We start from the raw sequence: 26,330 nt of genomic DNA, 5'->3' as shown, positions 1-26,330 counted from the left end.
GGTTCGTTCTATCAGCTGGGCCCGTTCTGGCTCCTTTAACTTTCTCGAACCAAAGTCGCCTGCAAAGCAGAGGGTACCTCAGGTGCAACCTGTGACTCAGGAAGGGAGCAGCTCATGGGACCTGGAAGGGAAGGTGGGTTGACGGCCGTTTCGGTACTGCACTACCCACATGTGTTTCTCGGGGGGGAGATACATTCTAAGCCCTGGTATAAGCCTGAAATTGAAGCTGGCACTCAACTTTATATATACTATGTTTTGTTGCTACACATACATAGCTAAGATAAAGCTTAATTTATAAATTAAACACTGAGAAATTTAAAAAATTAATCATGAAAATATAATTATTATAACACTGTCTTACAATAAAATTAAGTGAATGTGGCCCATCCCTGTCTCTCCCTCAAAACATCTTAATGTACTCCATGTAGATCTTAGCAAATATCGCATACGATTTTTCCCTATCTTTGTTGAGAACTTCTTTTTCATATGAAGGAAGAACCTTACAATTTCTCTTCAGCCTACTGGAACTGCCAGCATCCATATTCTTCACTTTGGAGTTTAAATCAAGCAAAATAAGGGATACTTGCACAAGCACAGGGATGCTCAGACAGCTGACCCATAACCCTGGGGCCACTAAGTGATGATGTGGGTAACATGAGGACTGATTCATGATCAGGGCGGGGCAGTGCTGGCCATCAAAAAACTTCCGTTATGCTGTGCTGAAGACCAGAGTTGACTGCGGGTAACCGAAAACTGTGGCAAGTGAAACTGTGGATAAGCCTGGGTTACTCTGTAGTTTGACTTCAAATCCTGAAACTGCAGTGTCTGAGGTCAGAGAATGTTGTTTTCTTTGGATACCCCAGGAAAGTGCATGGGCATTCCAAAGACGGGAGACTGATGGACGGATGGGCAAACCTTCAGCCAACAGCTAGCCTGACCCTGGAAACTCCCTAGTAACACCGACATCCAATTGCACAGGTCTTCTCTGCACGCTGTACTCTTCCTTGAGCCCCCTTTGCTTTCTGTTCTCTTACACATCCAATATTTGTTCCATTGTCCATCAACTTCTAAGCCAGAGCTGGGGCTGGGCCAAACCCTGCTTTTGCATTCTGTCACATTCCTAGATTAGGCTTTTTTAGTTTTCACTTAAAATGGTTTAATTTTCAAACATACAAAAGAATATGTAAAGCATAAGGAATGATATGGATAGTAAAATATAAAATAATTCTTAAAATCCCATGGATTCCCATACACCTACCAGTCACCTTAAAGTAACAGATCTTTCCCAGCCTGAAGCCCCTCTCCTGGTCCCTGCTGGTCAACCCTCCCCATCCCATGGGAGTAAGCAGGTTTGAAAGCCAGTTTCTGTTTCCCTCTTGCATTTCACCACACTGAGTCTTCCTGGGACTAGTCTCTCTCACTCATACTTGTCTTAGGTCTGGAGTGAGAAGAGCTGTATGTTTTAAGTCCAGTTGCTGCCTCCTCCTAGCTGTCCGTCTGCTTGCCCCAGAGGGGGTTCCATCAAATGGTCAGGGTATGAGACATGTCGTGGTACACTCCCAGGGGCTGCGAAATTTCCTTCGCTCCCCAGGCCCAATGCCAGCCCTCAGAGAGCACGACGGTGACGTCATGAGCGGAGTGGGACGGGAGGGTGGGATCCGAACCCAGCAACGCCGAGAAGCGCGACGCGGGTTGGCAGGGAAGATCGCTGGCCCTGGGGTCTGTGCGTGAGGTGGGGCAGCACCACCGGTCTCCTGGGGACAGTTCAAGTGGGCGGGCGGGGACCTCAGACCCCGGAGCCTGTGTTTGCAAAGATCAAAGGGCAATAGTGCAGGAGTGATGCTCTGTCGCCAGCCACCTGTGCGACCCTGAGCCAGCCCGCCCCGTGCCCTGAGCTGCGACATCCCCTCGGGAAGGCAGCGGAGGGGACAGGCCGGCTGGCACCCGACCGCACGAAGGGGGAGCACGCACGCCTCGATGTCTGAACCCTGGCGGCACCGGGATGCCGAGCCCGCAGCAGAGAAAGCACCCTCTGGAGCGCCGATAAAAAGCGCGGGGGTCTCTGCCCCAGGCTCGGGCACACCCAGGCCGGCCGCGCGCCGCGCCCCCGCAGACCGGCCGGCGCCCCCGGCGCGCCCCTCGCCCTCCAGCCCCGCCTGCGGCGGCCCCCGGGCCGCCCCGCCGTCACCCGCCCCTCCCGCGGCCACTCATCAGCTCACCCTGCAGTTTTCACCCCGGTGGCTGGGCCTGACTGGGCAGGGCCCGGCGCTCGGCGCGGCGCAAGGTCCGGCCGGGAAGGGCTTCTCCGCAGAGCAGCGACCCGGAGACCCAGCCCGGAGCTGGGAGCGGGCAGGCGGGAGGGACCCAGCCGGGGAGGGGAGGGGCTCCCGAGGAGTCTCCTCCTCCCCACTTCCTCTCCGGCTGGAGCAGGGGCCCGAGGGGGCGGCGCTTGGCGGGGGACAGCGCTTCTTTGTGTCCAGGGCCCCTGGGCACTGAGAGGCGTAGGGACGCCGGGTGGTCCCAGCCTGGCAGTTTGGACGGCTGGTTCATACACAAACCCACGTATCAGCAAGGAACAATCTGCACAAGTTATGGGAAGCACTTCGCAGGAAGAGCGTGTAAATCCTTATTTAGGTAGGAAAGGTGCCTTGATATATTTCCAACCGAAAAGTACAAAAATTGCAGATACTGCTGGATATGCTTTCGTCTTTATAAGAAACAACAATTCCGTTTGTGTACTTGTAACGGTGGGAGAAGGGAAGGGCACATCTCTACCTGGTAATCCTGCAGACCCGAACCAGACACAACTCTATAAACCGTCCCTGTTTGCATTGTTACTGTGTTACATTGGAGATCATGTTTCAGACAATAGGTAGTTACATGTGTTCTTAAGTTTGCAGTTCAAATCCCATCTCTTTCCCTTCTGATATTCAGTTGAGAGTCTCCTTCCACTATGAATTCCCTGTCCCGACTGCGTGTTGACTTTCCCATGACTGTGACACATAGGGGCACAGCTGGGCTGTAGCCAGGTGGCTGCAACTCAAATCTCTGTGCCACACTTCACCTGCTCTGTGACTCTGTGCCAGTTACCTTGTTCCACTGTGCCTCAGTGTTACTACCCGTAATAAGGGGATGATAAAAAGAATACCTTTATTCCAGACTTACTGTAATACTTAAGTTAGATGAGCTCACACTCATAAAGTTCTCAGATCAACTGCTTGGCATACAGTTAAAGGTGTGAGTGTTTGTTAATTAAAATAACTATTCAAGTCATCCTAGGATTCATATTTCATGTTTCAGGAAAAGGCATATCTTTCGATACTGACTGGGGCTTTGGTCCAAATCCAGGCCCATCTCCCTTAGACACCCTTTTTCCAAATTGAGTCACATTGATGACAACCAGCAGGACAATGTGGGTTGGTAAGGTCAGAGGCAGGGTTTGAGTAGAGGGAATGGCAGAACAGCAGTGGAGAGACCAGAATTCAGGATCCGGGCCTGGTGAAGGATGCCTGGCAGCCAGTGAGCGCATCTTTATCTTCTCTTGGTTTCAAGTTCATCAGCTCAAGGATGCGGGTTGCTGACCTGCCCACTAAGCCCGTGTCAGGGCTAACAGTAGTGCAAATTAAAACCCTGTAACGCTGCATTTCATGAAAAAATTTAAATTCGGAACAAAAAGGCATGCGTTGCTTATATGAAAACCAACAATAAAGGATGAAATAGAGGTGGGAAGGATGCAACCAGCTCTAAGGATGAGGACAGGAGACTTGGTGTGGAACGGGGTTTGAACTGTTTTATTTCTGAGAAAGGAGAGGGAAAGAAGGAGAGGGAAGGGGAGGAAGCGGGGGTGGGCGCTGAAGCAACAGCCATGAGTAAATGTTAGCATTTGATTGATCTGTGTTCCGTAGGTAGCTCTGAAACCTTTCGCAATGGAGAAAGCTGGAAGGGGCAGACGCATTACACACTTGATGGTGGGATTTGCGGAGGAGAAAGCAGCAGAAAGAAGATCCAGGGTGGCCGGAGGAGGCGGCAGCAGAGACCGAGGGGCCGCAGGGAGCCCTCTGCCTCCTTGCGCCCGAGCGGCCTCGGGCCCCAGATCCGAGCCCTCGCGTAGCTCCCCAGGGACCTCGAACAGGGCGTCCTCTCCCACCCGGGCCGCTGGGGACCCGCGCCCGGAGCCACCCCTCGCTCGGTCAGTGCGCTAGGGCCTGTCCGGGTACCGGAAACCATCTCTGGTCGAGACTCACCGCTGCTCCAGCAGTCTCCACCCCAGCTCCTCCGGAGGGGGAAGGGTGTCCTCCGCAGAGGCGCGACCAGCAGATCAGCAGCGGCCTGGGTTTGAAAACCGGTGGTGGGAGAGAGCGAGGGAGGTGGGGTGCACTGCAGAAGTGGCGAGCTGGGGGCCGCCCCCGGACGCTGATTGGCCGCCGTGGCGAGAGGGCGGAGCCTGGCCGGCCACCCCGGACCGCCGAGGCTCTGCTTTGTGTCAGGTTCTCCCCCAAATGCGGCCTCAAACCCTGGCTGGCGGCGCAGGAGCCCTCCCTGGGAGTGCATAGGGCTGTCTGTTCAAAAGTTAAGTCGGTCAGACTATTTATTAATGAGAGAGTGGTGGTTTTTTGGTTGTTTTTTTGGTTTTAATGTTGGAATAAAAAAGAATTTTTTTGGAAAAAAAATTTAAAATGTTTTATATATTTATATAAACACAGAAATGGAAGCTGTACACCAAACTGTTAGAATCAGCTCCTGCAGACAAGAAATGGGTTACTTACAAGTATTCATATGAATATTATTTGTAAGTGCATTACATCTAAGTATGTTTCCTTCATATACTTTACTGATGTTTCAATAGTTACACCTGGTATTTCTTAATACAAATAAATGAGCTAAAAAAAACTAGATAAAGTATCCTTGCTAAGTTAGCTGGTAGGGACTTCGCTATAAATATGATTTCTGAGAACATTGCATGGAGGTTTCTAGAACTTTGCTCCCAGTCCTGCATCATTTTAATTAAGAGTAGGATACAACACTTTTATTTTGAAGCTAGGGCCTGGCTTTGTGCCTGGCCAGATCCTACCTTGAATCTTGTCTAGGTTGATGAGCTCAACTGTAAAATCTCAGAAGCAGCGGCTAACCCCTTACTGCCCTAGCCCCTGTTTATTTATCTGTCTGTTCATTATCATTTTATTTGGAAGGCAGAGAGACAGAGATTCTCCACCCACTGGTTCACTCCCCAAACTGCTTGGGCCATCACCTGCTGCTCTCCCAAGATGCCCATCAGCAGGAAGCTTGACCAGAATAGGAGCCAGGACTCAACCAGGTGGTCCCTCATGGGATGCAGGTGCCCCAAGGGGCATCTTAAGCACATGGGCCATGGGCCCAATCCAAGGAAGGAGGATTCAATGGGAAAGGGGCAGAGTATGACATCCTGTATTATTTAAGGGTTTCAGAAAACTAGAGGTCAAGAGCTGTGTTTTATTCATATTCAGTTACCCTCTTCAGTCATAAACAGGTGCTCTCTAATGTTCACAGATGGACATAGGTAAGAAACGAAGTCCCTAGGATCATTCCCCAGATAGCAGCAGCCTGATGTAAAATACAGATCAAATTATCAATTTCCTGTGCTATGAGTTTTCTCTTCTCCCTCTTCTTTTAGTTTGTCCCCTAAGTCTTTGGTTTTCATTCTGTGTCTCCCAACACCTTTCTCAATGTCTGAGCTGGTTCTACATTCTCTTTCTCTCTCTCAAACTATTTTACTAGTTCAGTTTTAAGTCATATATCCTTTCTTATTTCTACTTTCCCTTGAGTTTCTTTTTTTCTAATGTCCTGAATATTCCTGAGAAATGTAGTCTACCATGAAATCCTAAGAACACTGAAAAAAATTTTGAGATATTAAGTTCTGACAGTGAGTGAACAGTTTATTAAAAAAACTCCATTACAAAATAGGATATAGTTCTTGAAAAGGGTGAGCTCAACCCACGCTTCAAAGAATGCTCTTAATATGCATGTTCAGGCAGGCGCCTCGGCTCACTAGGCTAATCCTCCACCTGCGGTGCCGGCACACCGGGTTCTAGTCCCAGTCGGGGCACCGGATTCTGTCCCGGTTGCTCCTCTTTCAGTCCAGCTCTCTGCTGTGGCCTGGGAAGGCAGTGGAGGATGGCCCAGGTGCTTGGGCCCTGCACCTGCATGGGAGACCAGGAGAAGCACCTGGCTCCTGGCTTCAGATCAGCGTGATGCGCCAGCCGCAGCAGGCCGGCCGCGGCGGCCATTGGAGGGTGAACCAACGGCAAAAGGAAGACCTTTCTCTCTCTCTCTCTCTCTCTCTCTCTCTCACTGTCCACTCTGCTTGTCAAAAAAAAAAAAAAAATATATATATATATATATATTGATATATATGCATGTTCAGTGAAAATCTATGATCCTATTTTTTTCAGAGCAAAACTACGACCATGCAGTTTTATGTTTATCCAAGCACAGAAAAAAAAAGTACATAGTCGGCTACCTCATGAAGTGGGGAGGTTGACTAGTAATAATTTTCTTTGGAACCTTGTGTTTTAAAAATGTTTCTAGTATCATTCTAAAATTAAGACTATCAATGTCATACCACTCTTAAGTATATACCCAATAGAAATGCACAGACGTTCAACAAAAACCGTGTACTAGAAACTTCACAGCAGCACCATCCACTATAATCTAAGACTGGAAGCCACCCAAGTCTATCCTTCCTGCCTTGTCAACCCTAGTTCCACCCTGGTCTCTATTAGGGCACCATGACAGTAGAATGTTTAAATAAATTCACAGTGAAATACTGTACAATAATCAGAATGATTTATATTATATCCAATATGGCTGAATCTCATCAACAGACTGAGGATGAAAGAAGCCAGAAAAAGCTTAGGTGTTGGACGATTATGTTCACATAAATACAAAACAATTAAACCAACTTTCATATTAAAACTCAGAATAATATTTGCCTCTGGGCAAAGCAGTGACTGGAAACAAGCTTGGGGAGAATTTTTGGTAATGGTTTTATTGGTAATGTTCTCTTAATGGATTTAAGCACAGGTCCAATGATTTGTTCTGTTTGTGAAAGTTGATTGAACTGTACATTTATGATTTATAAGCATACCTACAAACATTATACTTTAAGAAAGTATTTGATTATATTTAAGAAAGTATTTGATTTCTAGAAATGTAGTTGAAAAGATACTCTGAATCAAACTATTGATATTCTACATATTATTGATACTACATATAGGGGTCAGCCTTGTGGTACAGCAGTTAAGCTTCTGCCCATGACACCAGCATCCCATAGGGGTACCAGTTCATGTCCCAGCTGCTCAATTTTGATCCAGCTCCCTGCTAAATGCATCTGGGAAAGCAGGGGAGGATGACTGACATGCTTGGGTCCCTGCCACCCCCATGGGAGACCTGGAAGAAGCTCCTGGCTCTTGGCTTCAGCCTGGCCCCACACTGGCCATTGTGGGTACTCAGCAAGTGAACCAATGGATGGAAGATATCTCTTTCTCTCCCTCTTTCTCTGTAGCTCTGCCTTTCAAATAAATAAATAAATCTCTTAAACGTACTATATATATCACATATATATTAATGTAATATGCATTGATATGTTGATGTGAAAGTAACGACTCTGCAAAGCCAAAACCAAACAAAAGTGAGGGAATATTGAAGGAGCCAACCACAAACCTGCCTTTCACATGATGTTTTTGCAAAATCCTAGGGAATTTATGACTCTGAAATTTCAAGTCTAGGATATTAAAACCAGGCTCACACAAAGTATATAATGTAAAGGACATCCCTATACAAATCTGACACCAAAGGGGTGCTTCTACATGGAAAATGTACATAAGAAATAAATTGCATGACACAGTAGAAATCAATGCAACTGTCTTAACCTTGATGAAAGGCTAATGGGGGTAAATCTCTAAGAATAAGTAACCACAAAGCAGTTCCTCACGGAGATTTGTAATCTGAATTCATTCACTTCTGTGGATTGAAAAACCCTAAGCAAATAATTTAACAGGAAGTGGTCCTGGTTAGGTAGTGTTTTGAATAACTGAAGCAAAGACAGAAACATTTACATTCAATACATCTACAAAGAATGTCTACAAAAAATAAAAATTCCAACACAAAAGAATTAGCTCATAAATATAATTTTAAAAATTATACAACACTCAGGGAAACAGAGCATGATGAAAGAGAACCTACATAGGCAAAAGATACCAGAGGGAGGCAGAATTTAGATACTAGAATCACTAGGCACAGAACACTAAATAATACACTTAATACACTGAAAAATAAAAAGGAAACATGGAAACCTGAACAGAAATTAAGTATAATTTTAAAAGAATCAAATGGAATTTAAAATGAAAAATTACAATAGTCAAAAGAGAAGGATGCAAATAAAAATTTATTGAAGAAATTAACTGGAACACTAAACAAAATTGAAGAAAGAATCTCTAGAGTAGAAGAAATTATTCATATTCAGTCTCAAAATGGAAAATGTGAAAGGGATAGAAGTCATGAAAGATACAGAAAGAAGATGCAACGTATATGTGATCTGGCCTCCAAATTGATATAATGGAAACATTGTAGAAGAGTTTATTATTGAGAAAAAGTATTACTATGAATTTCCCAGAGTTCTTTCCTTAGATCCAGGAAACTAACAAATCCAAGTAAGATAGATATAAAGAAATACTTGGAGTGCCACTGCTTGTGATGTCGGCATCCCATATGAGTGCTGGTTAGAGTGCTGGCTGCTCTGCTTCCGATCCAGCTCCATACTAAGGTTCCTGGGAAAGCAATGAAAGATAGCCCAAGTACTTAGGCTCCTGCCACCAGTGTGGGAGACCCAGATGGAATTCTAGGTTCCTGGCTTTGGCCTGGCTCTGTGCCAGCCATTTTGGGGAGTGAACCAGTAGTTGAAAGGATTCTCTCACCATTTTGGGGAGTGAACCAGTAGTTGAAAGGTCTCCCTCTCTCTCTCTCTCTCTAACTCTGCCTTTCAAGTAAATAAATGTTAAAAATAAAATAAAAAGAAATACTTGAGAAGATGTTTGGAATAGAGATTAAGATACTGCTTGGGATGCCCACATTCCATATTGGAGTGCATGGGCTGAAGGTCTGACTCTGCTTCTGATTCCAGTTTCCTGCTAAAATGCATCCAGGAGGCAGCAGGTGGCAGGTCAAGTACGTGGGCCCCTGCCACCCACATGGGAGAGCTGGACTAAGTCAGAGCTCTGGACTTTGTCTTAGCCCAGTTCTGGTTGTAGCATTCAATTGGGGAGTGAAACACTTCACGGGAGATAGCTGTCAGTCTGTATGTCTATCGTTCTCTCTTGTTTCTCCAACTTTCAAATTAAGAGAATAAGAAATACTCACGTGGATATATCATAGCGAATTCAGGATCAGAGGACATTTAAGGGAAGAAAGGAAATTAAAAGTAGTCTGAAGGGGAGAGAAAGAACAGATCATTTATAAATGACTGATGATTAAGCTCTCCATTGTCTCAGGAAAAAAAAACCATAATAAAATAATATTTTCAAAAATAGTGATAAAATAATCAACCTATAATTCTATATCTACCAATCTATATTCTATAAAAGTACTTTAAAATACACATTTTGAAATAACAAATACTGACAATTTATTATCAAAAGCCTTGCATTAAGGGAAATACTAAAGCATGTATCTCAAGAAGAAAGTAAGTGATCTTATCAACTGAAACTCAAAGAGCAGTTTCAGAAAAGAAGAAGCTTCACGGAAGGGAATCTAAAAAATCTATGTATAGGGCTGGGCCTTGTGGTGCAACAGGTTATGTTGCTGCTTGGTGTGCCCACATCCCATTTCAGAGCACTGGTTCAAGTCCCTGCTGCTCCACTTCTGATCCAGCTCCCTGTCAATGCATCTGGGAAGCACTGAATGTTGTCTCACATACTCGAGTGCCTGCCACCCATGTGGGAGACCTGAATGAAGTTTCTGGCTCCTGGTTTCAGTCTGACCCAGTCCTGGCTATTGCAGCCATTCAGGGCCTGAATCAGCAGATGAAAGATCTCTTTGTTTCTCTACCACTCTACCTGCGATAGATAGATAGATAGATAGATAGATAGATAGGCAAATCTTTTAAATCTTTTAAAAATGAATAGAAATCTACTACAGATTCCACTTAAGTGACTAAATGATGTTTAATCTATGCATACACAAGGGAGACTCCATGATACTTGCAGAAAATAGTGGCTACAAGAGTAAACAGCTTAATAGTCATTTCAGTGCCTCTACTGATCTGGGAATAAAGTCATGTGGTTAAAGTCTCAACAAATATTCACACTATGATTTAAATTGACACATTAAAAAAACTCATGGCATATATATAATAACTACGCCTGAAAAGTAAAGACTAAATTTTTGGAGAAAATGGACCAGTCCTAACAAAGCCTTCCATAGTGGGAAAGTAATTTCCTGGAACTTTATTTGCCCACTCCACCAACAACTCCTCTTAATAAATATTAACATCAATCAGAACATTTATAATTTTAAACCATAATATCTTGTATCCAAGCAAAATTAAAAAGGAGGCTAAAAAGAAGGATAAATTGCTTGGAACTCAAGAGAAACAAAAAAATAACAGAAACAAGCTCATCAGTGGTTCATACGTTTGAGATCTTAGACAAAGAACTTAAATCACCTCTGATTAAATATGTTAAAAATTTTACATAAAAGGCTGGAGAATTTCAGCATGGAGCTAAAAGTCATAATAGATAAAAATTTAAATTTCAGAAAAAATGAAATTAGTAATTTAATAGGTAGATTTAATAGCATATTAGAAACCAAAGACCAGAAAATCGATGAACCATAGCAAAAGTCAGTAGAAAGCATCCAAAATAACATGAGGGAAGAAAGAATGATATATAAAAAGATGAAAAGGCATGGAAAGAGTATAATTGAATCATGAGACCTGGAGAAAAGTTAAAACATATTTGAAATCAGAGTTCCAGAAGAAGAGAGCAAATGGAATGGAAGCAATATTTTAATTATTCATGTCTGAAAATTACCTAAGGAAGACAAAGAAATCACCTACAAATTGAAGAAAATCTACTTTCTTCAAGCAAGATAAATACAAAGAAAATTACAAATATTTTTATATTATAAATATAAATACATATTATTATAAATATTATGAATATAAATACAAAATATATTACAAATACAAATAATACACATAATACAAAAAATACAAACAATATTACAAATAAATACAAAGAAAATTGGGAACATCATAATCAAACTGCTGAAAAACAAATTCATAGAGGAAATTTGAAAAGCACACAAGAAAAAAGGCACTTTCTACTCAAAGGAATATGGTACAGCAGATATTTCAGAAGTAATTATGAAAACAAGAACACAATGGAATTGTTAAAAAAATAAAATTTGCCAACCCAAAATTTTATGCATGGCAAAATATTACTGAAAAATAAGGGCAAAATAAAGAGTATTATAATCATAAAGCTGAGTACAGATTAAAAATTCTAAGGGATAAGGAATTCTTCAGGTTTAAGAAAAACTGTTCCAGACAGGAGCACAATACCATGGGCAGGAACAAAGTATCCTGGAAACAGCAAATACATGGGCAAACACAAATACATATCCATTATTTAAATCAGACAATATAATGTCTTGTGGTATATAACAGTGAAAATATAAAATATACTATGGTAGCACTATTGCATGAATGGGGTTAATGGAGATAAACTGTTAAAGTCTTGCATGCTTGAACACAGGTGAAAGTACTAATTTAAGGTAGATTGCAATGACTGATAGGCAAATTATACTACCTATAGTAACGTTAAAATTATAATTTTATAACAACAGAATAAAAGAAAAATAATATAAAATGTGTGTGTCAAGAGCAAAATAAATAAAAGAACAAAAACAGATGTAAATTTGTAGACTTAAACCTAACTATTAGAGACTGCATACTTATGTCCTCCAACACATGGGATGGTATGAGGGGGTGCTTCCTGGAGGTAATTGGGTTCAGTCAGGGTCATGCATGTGGAGCACCAATTATGGGATTTGTGTCCTTGCAAGAAGAGTAAGGGAATGAAGATTCCTCTCTCAGCCACATGAACATACAGTGAGAAAGTGGCTGTCTACATGCCAGAAATCTGGCCCACACCAGGCACTGCATATGCCAGTATCTTTACTTTGGACTTCCCAGCATACAGAACTATAGGAAATAATTGTTCATAGTTTAAGCTATCAAGTTGAATGGCATTTTTGTGATAGTAGCCTGAACTAAGGCACCAATTATACCAATAGTTTATTATGTAAAAATAGATTTTAAAACCAATTAGAAGAAAACATTTGTTTAAAAGAGAAATACTTTAAATATAAGTACCCAGACATTGAAGGTAAAAGGATGGAAAAGATACCGCACAAGCACTAACAGAAAGAAAACTGGTGTGATTGTGTTTCTAACAAGGAAAGTAAATATCACTGAAATAGTGTTACTTTACAGAGATAAAAGAGACTTTTCATGAGGCTAAAAGGACCAATTTGGGGCTAGCACTGTGGAGTAACAGGTAAAACTGCCACCTGCAGAGTCAGCATTTTATACGGGCCCTGGTTCAAGTCCCAGCTGCTCCACTTCTGATCCAGCTCCCTGCAAATGTGCCTAGGAAAGCAGTGGAAGATGCTTTGGGTCCTTTTACCCCTGTGGGAGACCTGGAAGATGCTGTTGGCTCCTGGCTTCAGATTAGCCCAACTCTGGCCATTGCGGCCATTTGGGGAATGAACCAGTAGATGGAAGATCTCTCTCTCTCTCTCTCTTTCTTTCTCTCTCTCTCTTTCTCTCCCCCTCTGACACTGCCTCTCTGTAACTCTACCTTTCAAATAAACAAATATGTATTAAAAATAAAATAAAAATAAAAGGACCAATCCAATAAAACAATATGGTAGTCCTAAATATGTATACTTAATAACATAACTTCAAAATTCATCAAGCTAAATAGTAATAAAGGAAGTAAGACAATCCACATAGTTGAAGGTTTAAATATGTCTTCAATAATCATATAAAAAGTACATTCAAAATCAGTAATTAAATATTGCGGTTTCTCATCTGGTTTCTGTAGGCATTTTCTGTGAAGGTGACTTGATGTGTAAATAACTTAAATTGGTTTCTTTGTGGGGATGTAGTCTCTGGAGTGTCTTAGTCGGTTACTATCTTGCTTCCTCTCCAACAACTTTTCTTATTCCACCTAGAAATTGATGTTACGTTGTTAATCTCACATGGATAATCTATTGTCCCATCACCAGAGATCTGTATGAGTCAAGTTTTCAAAATATACAGGAATTAGTTTTATACTCACTATTCTCCTTATCTTTTTGCATAACTCTTACCAATACCACATAATGTTTAACTACTACAGTTGTGACATAAATATTGAAATGCGATAGGAAAAAATTTCCCACCTATTTATACTTCTTCAGATTGTTTTAACTATTCTTAGGGCCAGCTTGGTAAAACTCAACACTGAGAGATTCTAACAGTTCCTGTCTCCAGGCCAGTGCCTGCAAACACAGCCTCTCCATCAGCTGAGTGCCAGGTGGAGTCTGATGGCTCCGGCTTATCATTCTTATAGTCCAGCCAGGATCAACAGTTGCTGACAGGGGCAACATCAGGTATTTGGTCCACTTCAGCAGCAAGCAGACCACAGCAGGGTGGGTTTCAGTTCCACTCCAAGCTACATTGGTCTCAAATGGGCTTTGGGCTCCATATGTGATCTAGCACCATGACATTGATGGGCACAAGAGTAGGAATCTGAGACTACCCCAGCCAAGAAATAGGCTTGTGGGATAGACTACGGTTTTTTAGGCATTTCCCCCATTCATAATGAACAACATAACAACTGTAGACTTTGAACAAATCTGAGCTTGAGGAGTGTTATACACCTGAAACAGTGAAAAAACACCATCAGCAGACTGGGGTAACCTCGACTTCAGGTGCTATCCATTACTGAAATAGCAGAAGTGTTCAAAGGCTCAGAGAAAATAAACAGACTGCTTAGAGTTTCTAGAAGGACAGACACAAACAAAGCCTTCAAAATGCAGATGATGTCATACACCAATAAACATCAAGAACATTGAGTGAACCTGACTTCAACTAAAGAAGAAAATAGAGGGCCAGAAACCAACAATCTCAGAACTGAAATTTTCTTTTCCTTATTTCTTTTAGTTATTTTGAAAGGCAGAGTTGAGAGAGAGATAGAGATAGAGAGAGAGAGAGAGAGAGAGAGAGAGAGGGAGATTTTCTATCAACTGGTTCACCCTCCAAATGGCCACAAGAGCCAGGCCAAAGTCAGGAGCCTGGAACTCCACTCAGGTATCCAACATGGGTGGCAAGAGCCCAAGTACTTGGGCCATTTCTGTTGTTTTCCCTGCACATTAGCAGGGAGCTGGATTGGAAGTGGAGCAGCCGGGACGCAAACCAATGCTCTGATAAGGGATGAGGGCGTTGCAGGCAGCAGCTTAACCTGCTGAGTCACAACACCAGCCCCAGAACTGAAATTTTCAAATGCTTGGATAAAGATTTTAAAGTAACTGTTTTAGGGCCAGGGCTAGTAGGCTAAGCCTCTGCCTGAGGCACCAGCATCCCATATAGGCACCAGTTGGTGTCCCGGGTGCTCCTCTTCTGATCCAGCTCTCTGCTCATGGCCTTGGAAATCAGTGGAAGATGGCCCAAGTGTTTGGACCCCTGTACCTGCATAGGAGACCCTGAAGATGCTCCTGGTTCCTGGTTTATGATTGGCCCAGCTCTGGCCATTAGGGCCATTTGGGGAGTGAAACAGTAGATGGAAGACCTTTCTCTCTCTCTCTCTCTGTAAGTCTGTCTCTCAAATAAATGAATAAAATCTTTTAAAAAATGTGATAGCATTTTAAAAAATAATTGTTTTAAGGCAATTGAACCAATTTCAAGGGAACACAGATAACTTATTTCATATTCTAATGATTTGATAGATGGAAATAAAGGAGCAAAACCAAGCAGAAACCCTTCTAGTGAAAAGTGCACTAAGCAATATTAAAAGTGCCACAGAAGGCATTAATAGAAGAACAGATCAAGCAAAAGAGGGAATCAATAAGCTAATAGAAAGGCTATTTTAAAATGCACAGTTAGAAGAGAGAAAAGAAAAAAGTGTCAAGAGGGATGAAGATAGGTTCCAAGAACTTTGGGGCAGAATGAAAAGAGTATACATCTATGGCATTGGGATTCAAGAAGGACGTGAGAATGCCTATGGAGTAGATAAAATATTAAAAGAGATAATAACAGAAAACTTTCAAAACCTAGAAAAAGATAAAAGTATCCAGGAACCAGAAGGTCAGTGGTTAATAGTCAGATTGAACCCAATGAAGTCTACCCCCCAAATATATGTGTGTGTATGTATCTGTGTGTGTGTGTGTGTGTGTGTGTATGTACAAGTTTTCCAAGGTTAAAGGTGAGAGGATTCTCAAAAGCAAAAGAAAATAACCACATAATATATAACAGGGGTCCCAATCCATCTGGCTGCAGATTTCTCAATAGAAACCTGACAGACCAGGAGGGAGTGCGATGAGAAATTCATAGCACTGACAGGGGAAACTGCCAGCCCAGAACACCTTCCTTGACAAAGGTATTCATCAGACTTGAGGGAGAGGTAAAGATGCTCCAAAAGAAAACCTGAGAGGAGTAATCACCACCAGACCTGTCTTACAAGAAATGTGATACAAAGTTCTTTAAAGTGAAAGAATGAAATGGTAATGGGTAAGAAAAAACATTAGGAGATAAAAACTCATGGTAAAAGTTACTTTACAAAATCAAAATACAGTACTATTTATTTTTTATTTTTTATTTTATTTTTTGACAGGCAGAGTGGACAGTGAGAGAGAGAGACAGAGAGAAAGGTCTTCCTTTGCCGTTGGTTCACCCTCCAATGGCCGCCGCGGTTGGTGCGCTGCAGCCGGCGCACCGTGCTGATCCGATGGCAGGAGCCAGGTACTTATCCTGGTCTCCCATGGGGTGCAGGGCCTCCACTGAACTCCCTGGCCACAGCAGAGAGCTAGCCTGGAAGAGGGGCAACCGGGACAGAATCCGGCGCCCCGACTGGGGCTAGAACCCTGTGTGCTGGCGCTGCAAGGTGGAGGATTAGCCTAGTGAGCAGCGGTGCCGGCCCAAAATACAGTACTATTTTGAATATGGTATATGAACCATTCATATCTTTAATGTGAAGAATAAAAAAACTATAATAAAACGACTATCAACAGATAGCCATATAGAAAGAGGTAAAATGGAACATCAAAAAGTGAAAATGTGGGAAGGAATGAAGTTCAACTGTATAGTTCTTTATTAATATTTCTTATCTCTGTGTTTGGTTTGTTTCTTTCCCTATTTTATAATCAATATGAAGTTTCTATTATTTCAAAGTAGCTTACTATAATCAAAAGTTTTTTAGGGGGCTGGCACTGTGGCACACTGGGTTAACACCCTGGCCTGAAGTGCCGGCATCCCATATGGGTGCCGGTTCTAGTCCCAGCTGCTCCTCTTCTGATCCAGCTCTCTACTGTAGCCTGGGAAAGCAGTGTAAGATGGCCCAAGTTCTTGAGGCCCTGCACCCACATGAGAAACCTGGAAGAAGCTGCTGGCTCCTGGCTTCGGATCAGTGCAGCTCTGGTCAGTTGGGGCCAGTTGGGGAGTGAACCATCGGATGGAGGACCTCTCTCTCTCTCTCTCTCTCTCTGCCTCTCTTTTCTCTGTGTAACTCTGATTTTCTAATAAATGACTTTCTAATAAATAAATAAATAAATCTTTTAAAAAAAGTGTTTTAGTAAGCTTCATGGTAACCACAAAGAAAACAAATCTATAATACCTTTACCAAAAATAATAAGCCAAGAATTAAAAGTATACTACTATGGAAAATCATTTTATCACAAATAAAGATTGTAAGCAGGGAGAAAGAATAAAACAACAATAATAAAACTAGAAAATGAGTATCAAAATGGCAGTAGTAAGACTTTAATCTATGACCAATTAGCTGAAATGTGAATGGATTAAATTTTCCAATTGACTGATTAAATTTAAAAAAAATAGGACTCAACCATAAGGTGCTTAGAAGAAACTCAACTTCGCCTCTAAGGACACACATAGACTGTAAGTGAAGGAATGGAAGAAGATATTCCATGTAAATGAAATACAAAAGAAAGTAGGAGTAAAAATATTTCTCTCAGAAAATAAATCTTAAATCAAAAGTGGTTAAAGAGGCAAGAAAAGTCATATAATGATAAAGAATTCATCCTAGCAAGAGGAAATAACAATTGTAAATATATATGCACCTAATATCAGAGTACACCCAAATACACAAAGCCAATATTAATAGACCCACATGAAAGACAGATTTCTTTTTTAAAAAAAGATTTATTTATTTATTTGAAAGGCAGAGTTAGAGGGGCAGAGGCAGAGAGGGAGAGAGAGAAAGAGAGGGAGAGAAGGAAAAAGGGAGAGAGAGAGAAAGTCTTCCATCCATTGGTTCACTCCCCCAAATGGCTGCAATGTTCAAGGCTGGGCAAGACCGAAGCCAGGAGCCAGGATCTTCTTCTGGATCTCCCATGTGGGTGAAGGGGCCTGAGAACTTGGGCCATCTTTTGCTGCTTTCCCAGGTGCATTAGCAGAAAGCTGGATCAGAAGTGGAACAGCCAGGAATTGAACTGGTGTCCATATGGGATGAGGTGCTGCAGGAGGTGACTTTTACCTGCTATGCCACAGCACCAGCCCCAAAAGATAAAATTTAAATATAATAGTAGTAGTGGAGTTCAACACCTCAGTTTCAGAAGTGAGAAGATCATCCAGACAGAAAATCAACACTGAACAGCAGAGGTAAATTATACTCTAGATGATGTGGACCTAACAGACATCTATAGAACATTCCACCTAACAGCTGCAGAATACACATTCTTAATAGCACATGGAACACCCTTAGGATTCATGGTAGCTCACAAAATAAGTCTCAATGATTTTAAATAAATTATATATATTCAATAAAATCCCTATAACAATTTCATGACTTTTTTTTTAAATAGAACTAGAAAAAAATTACTAATATTTGTAATGGAATGACAAAAGACCCTAAACAACAAAAGTAATGTTGAGAAAAAGAATAAAGCAGGATACACTATCTAAATTTTAAATATATTACAAAGCTACAGAAATTAAAACAGCTTAGTATTGGTATAAAAACAAATCCATGGAACAATGGAACAAAATAAAGACCCTAGAAATAAACCCATAAATCTACAATAAGCTGATCTTTTTCAGAAGTGCTAAGAAAGTGCACTAGAAAAAGTATTGTCTTTTCACTAGATGGTACTGAGAAAATGAGACACCCACAAACAGAAGAATGAAACTAGATCCTTGTCTCTCACTGTATACAAAAATCAACTCAAAATGGATTAAAGAATTAATGTGAGACTTGAAACTTTGAAGTTCCTAGAATCAAAAATAGGGGAAACACTTCAATGATTTAGAACAGGCAAGGGTTTTTCAATCAGTCCCCCAAAGCACAAGAAACAAAGGAAAAATTGACAAATCAGATTTTATTCAATTAAAGAGCTTCTGCAAGGAAACTATCAACAGAGTGGAGACACAACCAACCAAATGTGAGAAAATATCTTTCTAAGCTCTACATCTGACAAGTCATTAATATCCAGAATACACAAAGAATAAAACAGCTCAATAATGAAATAAGCAATCTAATTTAAGAATAGGCAATAGGACTAAATAGACATTTCTCAAAGGAAGACCTGCAAATGGCCATCAGGTACATGAAAAAACAATCCTCAATGTGATTAATAATCAGAGAAAACAAATCAAAACTGTAATGAGATACCATCTCACTCCAATTACATTGATTATTATCAAAAAGACAAAGATAACAAATATACATGAGGATGTGGAGAAAAATGAACTATTGCCCACTACTGGTAAGAAAGTAAATCAGTACAGTCATTGTGGAAAATACTACAGAAGTTCCTCAAACAACTAAAAATAGAACTAGCATATGATCCAGAAACCCCACTACTGGGTAATGCATAAATCCCAGGGAAATGAAATCAGTCTGTCAAAGTGATATGTGTACTCCCATGTTTACTGCAGCACTATTCACAACAGCTAAGAAATGGAAGCAACCTAAGTGGCTATCCACTCATGAATGGATAAAGGAAATGAGGTACACATTGGAATATTACTTGGCCATAAAAATGAAGCCTTGTCATTCATAACATGGATGTTAAAAGTATAATGGTGATTTCCTGAGGCTGCAGATGGAAGGATTTGGAAAAGTTGATTGATAGGTATCAGGTCACAGCTAGATAGGAACAGGAAGTTCTGGAGTTCTGTTCCACAGTAGTTGACTATACACAACCTTAATGCACTTTACATTTCTCTAGATAAAAGAAAAAAAATTGGAAGATATGATTCAAGATATTTTCATCATAAAGAAATGATAAATGAGGAGATAGATTTTAGTTTGATTGGACTTTATACCATGTATAAATATATAGAAACATCATATGGTACTCCATAAATATCTACAATTTTTATACAGTTGCTAATAATTATTTCTACTTGTTAAAATTATAAAAAACAATTCACAAATACTAAACTATTAGAAATCATTAGAACACAATATAGTAATATTAATTATCATCTTGATGAGCAAACAAAACAGACTACAAAACAAGTACAGGTAACTTGAAATTAAAATTCAAAACTGCATTCATTGAGAGAGACAAAAGAAATAGATACACAGAAAGGAAACTTCAGACACAAGCTGGATGTAGATATTTGCGGCATATAATCCTAACAAAGGATTGATCAGTACCCAGATTATATAAAGGTAACATTCCAATAAGTCAATAAAAAAAAGACAAACAACCCATTATGAAATCAAGTAGAAGACCCAAAAATTAACAGAGAAAAAGCACAATAACCAATCAACAGATAAAAAGTTAGCCTCATTTGTTATGGGGAAATGGTAATTAAAATCACAGTGGAATGTTATCTCATACCTGCCTGAATGACTGAATGTGAAATCTGACAAGGCCAAGTTATGACAAGTATGTGGAGCAACAAGTACTCTTACCCTTGCTGGATAGAGTGCAGCTGGTTCAACACTTTGGAAGCAGCTTGGGAACAACCTAATAAAGCCAAATATACACAAGTCTTACAACTCTATGTGTATATTTCTATGTGTATACTCTACTTCTATGTGTATACTCTAGGGAAACTCATGCACCTGAGAACGTGAATGTTAGAGGACATATTATTCCTTCATATGACCAGAGAAGGCAGCCCTTACAATGTCCCCTAACAACTTTGCTTCTGAGTATTCACACCCCTGTGAAATCCCCTTCCCCACTCTTCACAGACACAAGATGACAAAAATGATGGCATATCATTTTTAAGGTTAGGTACTAGGTTGCAAAAAGAATCTGGCTTCTGCCTTCCTGCCTCTTCCCAGGAGCTTAGGGGACACAAGCCGCCATGTTGTTGGGATTTGCTACACAGAGGCCCAGTGACAAAGAACTGACAAGTCCAGCCAAAGTCAGTGCGGCCAGAAAGTGAGTCAGCTTGGAAGGGGTCTCTGATGATTCCCAGCCTGGAGATGGCTGCAGCCCAGTTAATAACTTGACTCCCCAACAACAATCTGAGAAACTCAGTCAGAGACCCCTAGCTAGACATGTCCTGGATTCCTGACCCAGAAATTGTGCGATAATAGGCCTTGTTTAGTATGTTTGCTTTTAAGGTGGTAGGTGTTGGGATAATTTATTACACAACTATAGATAATTAATACAATTAATATATCTCCCAAACTAGAAACAACCAAAATGTGCACCGAAGTTGAATGCATAAATTATAGTACATTCATACCATACACACAAAAATTCCAGGAAACAACAACAGGACTGCATCTCAAAAATTTAAGAATACGTACAGGATAATGTTGTTAATATGAGAGCTAAAACAGGGAAAATCAACAAATACGTTTTTGGAATACATAACACAATACGGGAAAACTGAAGAAAACCAAGAGAATGATTGAAACAAAACTCTTGACAAATGTCACGTCTCAGGGAAGGGAGGCAAGTTAGCATGAGGCACCGCCCTCATCCCCAACACACACACACACACACACACACACACACACACAGGGCTTCTAAGACAGGACAGTGCCCTCTCGTTGACCTGGCAGACTGTCAGGCATTCATTTCATTGTTTTTTATCTCACTCTTTGATGTTTTCTGCACTTCTTATTCATAACTGTTTTTTTAAATCAAAACAATCCAAAAAAGAAAGCAAGCAGGCCAAGTATTGAAATGCAATCAATCCACCATCAGTTTGGAGGATGAAGGGATGGATGGATGTTAGCTGGCAGCTGGGCAGATACATTCTGTTCCTTATGTCTAGTTGGAGCTGTACTTCTTCCAAGTTTCCATGATTCTCCAATTGGCAAAGATCATCTTTCCTCCTATACTGCCTGAGTTACGGCCTTCTCGCTCCCTTTGCAGGATGAGCCAGCTCAGCTGTGGATCTGGGAAGAGCACAGCTCAGCCGCTGCAGGGCCAGAGGCATTCCAGGCTGACGGAGGAGACTCCCGCAGCCACCCTCCCCGCGGCAAAGGCGCGCAGAACCTCAGCCCTGGGGCCCAGCTGAGGCAAGCTTCCCCGAAACCAGTGCCTAGCCTACAGGTGAGAGAACGTGCCTCCGCGGCTCCTTTCAGCTCCAATCTCAATGGCTCCTGCTGGAGCGCAAAACAAATCCCCAGAAAACAGGTCACGCGCCCCCTGACAAGCAGAGGGAGGTAACTACGCGGCGAGAACGTCAGCGGGGCCCCAGCTGCAGGGGACGCAGAGGAACGAGGCCACCCAGCACCAGCCGCCACCTGGGGACCAAGCCCCACCCTGCCCGGACCCTCGCGCCCAGGACACCCCGCCCTTCGGGACGTGGCCTTTGTCTCCGCGGGCCTCTCCTGGCCCAGGGCGCAGGGATGACCCCTACTCACCGTCCGCCCCGCTGTGCCCTGCAGCGCGGGTTGGGGCAGGAAGGACCGGCTAGCCGCGGGGAAGAGGCTGTTCCCGAGCGGAAGGACCGTCTCAGGCGGGAAGGGACCGCGCGACGGTTGCCAGGCCCGGGGACGTGGAAAGTCGCAGGCGGAGAGTGGGTGGCGAGCGGCGCGCCTTCCCCGGGAGCTGATTGGCCGCCGCGGCGGGGAGGCGGAGGTTGGCCTGCCGCCCCCAACCCAAGAAGCCCCGCTTTGTGTCAGCTTCTGGCCAGTATGTGGCCTCACGTTTGAGACAGTGACCCTGGCACCCACCTCAGCAGTGCGAAGGGCAATTTGTTTAAACCAAACCCAAAGCCACCTAGGACTGTGCACAAATAAGGGGTCGATCAATAGTTACATCTTTGTATAAAATAATGCACAACTGACTTGGAGAACCTGGACGCATTTAGAATTTTTTAAAGGTCGTTTTCAAATGGACAGTATGATTACATTCTTGGTTTAATTTTCATTTTATTTGAGAGAGAGAGAGATCGATCTTCCATCCACTGGTTCAGTCCCCAGATGCCTGTTAACAGCCAGGGGAAGCCAGGAGCCTGTCACTCCATTCAAGTCTCCTGCATGGGTGGCAACAGTCCAAATACTTGGACCATCATCTGCACACCAGCAGGAAGCTGGATCAGAAGTACAGGAGCCAGGACTGCAGTCAGGAGCCGGGATGCAACTGAAGAGCTTGGGTAAAATTGCATACTCATAGGTTCTGGGCATTAGGACATGGACATCTTTAGGGGACCATTTTTCTGCCTATCACAGAGGGTTCGTTAACTTCTGTCTCAGTATCCTCATCTATAACATCGGGGATAGTGATTCTGTCTACCTCCCGGGCAGTTGGGATTAAATTAGTTAGTACAGACAAAACACTTACATATGACCTGGCATATTTGAACATGACCAGACAGACAGATCTTCCTGCGTGAGTCTGAATCACAGCATTGCCAGCGACCCCAGTCTACTATAAATGAGACCTATCCCTGCATTGTGGGTCCTTTTACAGCCACTGCTAGTTCTCTGCCCAGCCCTTCTATGCCCTTTCTCAAAAGCAAACCCCAGTGCCTTCAGAGGGAGTTTGATCAGTTCCCTTTCTCTTCCAAAAGGCCTCCCTCCATCCTAAATCTTGATTCCCTTTTAATGTTCATCTCCCTTAAGTCATTCTCTTCATTTTTCTCTCTCCAGTATAGTTCATCTTTGTCCTCAGATAATGCAGTTTCTTACATGTAAAAAGAGAAGTGGGTAAAAGATCTAATCAGCAAGACACTTGCCTTACCTTCTTACTGTCACTTACTGGCCATAAGTCTGCTGCTTTTCACAACTGTTGTCACATATGCCCATAACCTGTGAGAAAGGTGGCCCTAACCCCCAGCGAGTGTTAACAGGTAGCTTGGAGGACAGTGTGGACTCCTTGCTCTCTTCTTTCCTTCCCAGGCCCAGAGTCAGTTGGAAATGAGCACACCAGTGACTTCAGAGTGCAGTGGGTCTGGGGAATGGGGGGAGCTGAAAAAGCATGACCTAGCTTGGAGGGGTCCTCATTGGCCAAAGGTCACTGAAGTTGGCCAGTGCTTGTTGCTGTGTGGAAGAGGCTGCCCCACTGCACTGTCTCATCCCAGCCCCCAGTACACACAGACATACACACACACACATGAGGAGCCTGGAGGACTGCCCAGTGATCTCAGGGATTTTGTACTGAAAGCATGAGCATCTGAATTTTCAAGTCATTCTCCATCTCTGCAGAATCTTCTCTGCTGCCTGCATTTTCCAGGTCCTTTTTTGTTTTTCAGAAATATATGGAAATATTTTATTTATTAATTTTTTACCTAGAAACATTTTATTTAAGGTATACAAACTTCATGCATTTCATGAATACAAATTTAGGAACACAGTGATTCTTCCCACCCTTCCCTCCCTCCCACTTGCACTCTGACCCTTCTTTCTCCTCCCTCTCCTAGTCTCATTCTTATTTTTTCAAAGATCTATTTTCACTTTGAGATGCAATGATTTTGAATAGCCCTTGTCTAGACTGTTGAAGAACAAGTTTGTTTTTTTTTTCCTTGATAATATTTGTTGAACTCTTTACTTAGTGTAGGGCTAATCTCATGTGTATCAAGTTAATTAGAAATAGATTTTTCCAGTTCCTTTTGCGATACTGGAAGCAACTGGACAAGATGTTTTAGCCCTGAAACTGTGATCAATTGCACAGCAAAAACAACAGTAACTAAATAGGTGGGCTTTGTATATGTGTGTCTGGGGAGAGAGGGAGACTGGGGTGGACAGGGGTGTGTCCTGCTGATTGTCAGCTTCTGAGAAGGGGAGGATATGGGAAGCGAGAAATGCAGACGTCTTGGAAGAGAAGAGTAACAGCTCAACTGCAAGGAACTCTGGATTTAGAAACACCCATTTTTCAATCCTCACACACCCAGCTGGCTTCATAGGTCCCCCCTGACACCAGACATCAATCAGCTTTCCCTTCCTCCGGAGTAGTCAGAAACCAGCCCTATGTGCTGGTAGCTGGACTTGTTCACCCCTAGAAGCCTCTGAGAAGCCGCCACCCCTGTCTACCCTCCTACCTCAGGGTAGATGTGGCCGGGTGTCACTCCCCGTCTTCGTGGAGGAACGACACAGGACCCTGCGTTGTTCTTTCGTCTGCTCGGCCCTCCCCGGGTTTGCTGCTGGTTCTTCCCGGGTTGGCTACCGTCCCTTCCACCTCCCGTGGAAGGGCGGTTCCCCCTGCCACTTTTCCCCACTTCTGCGGGGGAGCGGCACACCGCCGGCCGGCTCTCTCGGGGGCTGCACAGGTGTTCCTTCAGATAGATGTTCCTGGTGCATATTGTCTCTCTCCTCCTTTATAGTCCTCTTCCACCAATCCCAACTCTACTACCCACACGCCGAGTATGCTGCTCTCCTCCAATCAGGAGCAGGTCCTGCTGCTTATTGGTTGAACTGCAGGCAGCTGCGTAGAAGCTGTTTCCTCCTCTCCCAGCGCCATATTGTGGTAGAGCAGATGCATAGAATAAGTCTTAATTCCAGTAACTTAGTCTAGTCCGAGTTGCTCCCAGTTGCTCCCCACAGCCGGGGAGCTCTGAGGGAGACCAGAGGTGCAGAGGAGTCGGGGGGTACCTGCACCTTGGGGGTTTAGAGAGCAAAGGAGGCAGGGAGAAGGGAGTCTAGAGATCCCTTTGATTCCCTCAAACCATACCAGACCGGGATACGGAGGAACTCTGTGCTCGCTGAGATAAGATGCACTTCCTAGAATGCTCTTAGTGAAGAGACAGTGGGGGGATGGGAGGGAGAAGATTAGAAGACCTATATGATTCCCCTTCTCCTGGACTGGAAGCAAGAAAGGATGAGTAAGAGTGATGTGGGTGCTGAATTCTGGAACCTGCCCTTGGTGACTTGCCCATCTTGGCCTGAAAAGTGCTCTCCATCCTAAGAAATGTGTAGGCTTATGTATAGTTTAGCAAGTCTAAGCCTGAACCCACTCTTGAAAATATGGCAAGGTTATTTTTCCAGATACATACTAAATTTCACAGTGCTTTTTCATTTTCTATTCTTTTTATAAAAAGTTGTATTTATTTATTTGAGAGGCCTCTCTTCCCCCCTCTGTTAGGTAAATCCTCCCCTCAGACACTTCACTAATGCAGAAAGCAAGAAATGTGGGTCACTTCATGGGTATGCAGCCACTACAGTCACACAAGGCCTCACACTAGGGAAAACCCCTTGCCCAGGAGGGCCCTGCATTTGCTTTTATGCTCCACTGTTGCCACCTTGAAATGCTTAGTACATTTTGAGTAAGAAATCTTACCTTTTCATCTTATGCTGGGCCCCCAATTATGTGGCAGGTCATGCAAAGCATGCAGAAAATGCTAGTCATTAGTAAAGCCCTGAGCCACTGAACAGGTTGTTCAAGGTGCTTATGAAGTAGGTAACAGAGTGGATATGTTGCAAACCAGCAAAGTAGAAAGAAAGGAATTTAGAAACAGGGCATGAAGTCTGTGGTCCCAGGAGACTGATGATGGGCATGGCATATGCAGGCTGTATCATGGTACCCCAAGGAAGGGCCCAATCTCAGAGATAATAGCTAGGATCCTGGCAATGCCTACAATGGAATTTTGTGGTAATTTGGTAGAGAATGCTAATGTCACAATTAAGTTTATTAACAAACAAAAAATTCTTTTTTCTTTT

At 42.7% G+C, this 26,330-nt stretch overlaps 2 protein-coding genes across 11 annotated transcripts in view; one reads left to right on the top strand and one right to left on the bottom strand.

The window, feature by feature from the left end:
• LOC100348562 (TRPM8 channel-associated factor 1) overlaps positions 1-26,330 on the bottom strand; it is a 201,353-nt gene that overhangs the window by 26,759 nt on the left and 148,264 nt on the right. For 2 of the 10 annotated variants that reach the window (XM_070071361.1, XM_008258078.4), the window contains exon 1: positions 22,098-22,292. The exons of 2 other annotated variants lie outside the window; for them this stretch is intronic. The gene's annotated coding sequence lies outside the window, so the exon portion shown is untranslated. Of the gene's footprint in view, positions 1-2,219; positions 2,410-4,244; positions 4,403-20,177; positions 20,233-22,097; positions 22,293-26,330 lie in introns of those variants that run through there. 6 more of the 10 variants (XM_070071363.1, XM_002711950.5, XM_070071362.1 and 3 more) reach the window with 5 other exon arrangements.
• The window catches only part of LOC100348312 (olfactory receptor-like protein OLF3), a 28,010-nt gene continuing 23,241 nt past the window's right edge, over positions 21,562-26,330 (top strand). Inside the window, exon 1 of the mRNA XM_002711949.5 lies at positions 21,562-21,783. The gene's annotated coding sequence lies outside the window, so the exon portion shown is untranslated. The remainder of the gene's footprint in view (positions 21,784-26,330) is intronic.

This window comes from Oryctolagus cuniculus, chromosome 3 (assembly GCF_964237555.1).
Source record: "Oryctolagus cuniculus chromosome 3, mOryCun1.1, whole genome shotgun sequence".
Taxonomy (NCBI): Eukaryota; Metazoa; Chordata; class Mammalia; order Lagomorpha; family Leporidae; genus Oryctolagus; species Oryctolagus cuniculus.
The sequence above is the reverse complement of the archived record's forward strand: the minus strand, read 5'-3'. Positions and strand labels throughout refer to the sequence as shown.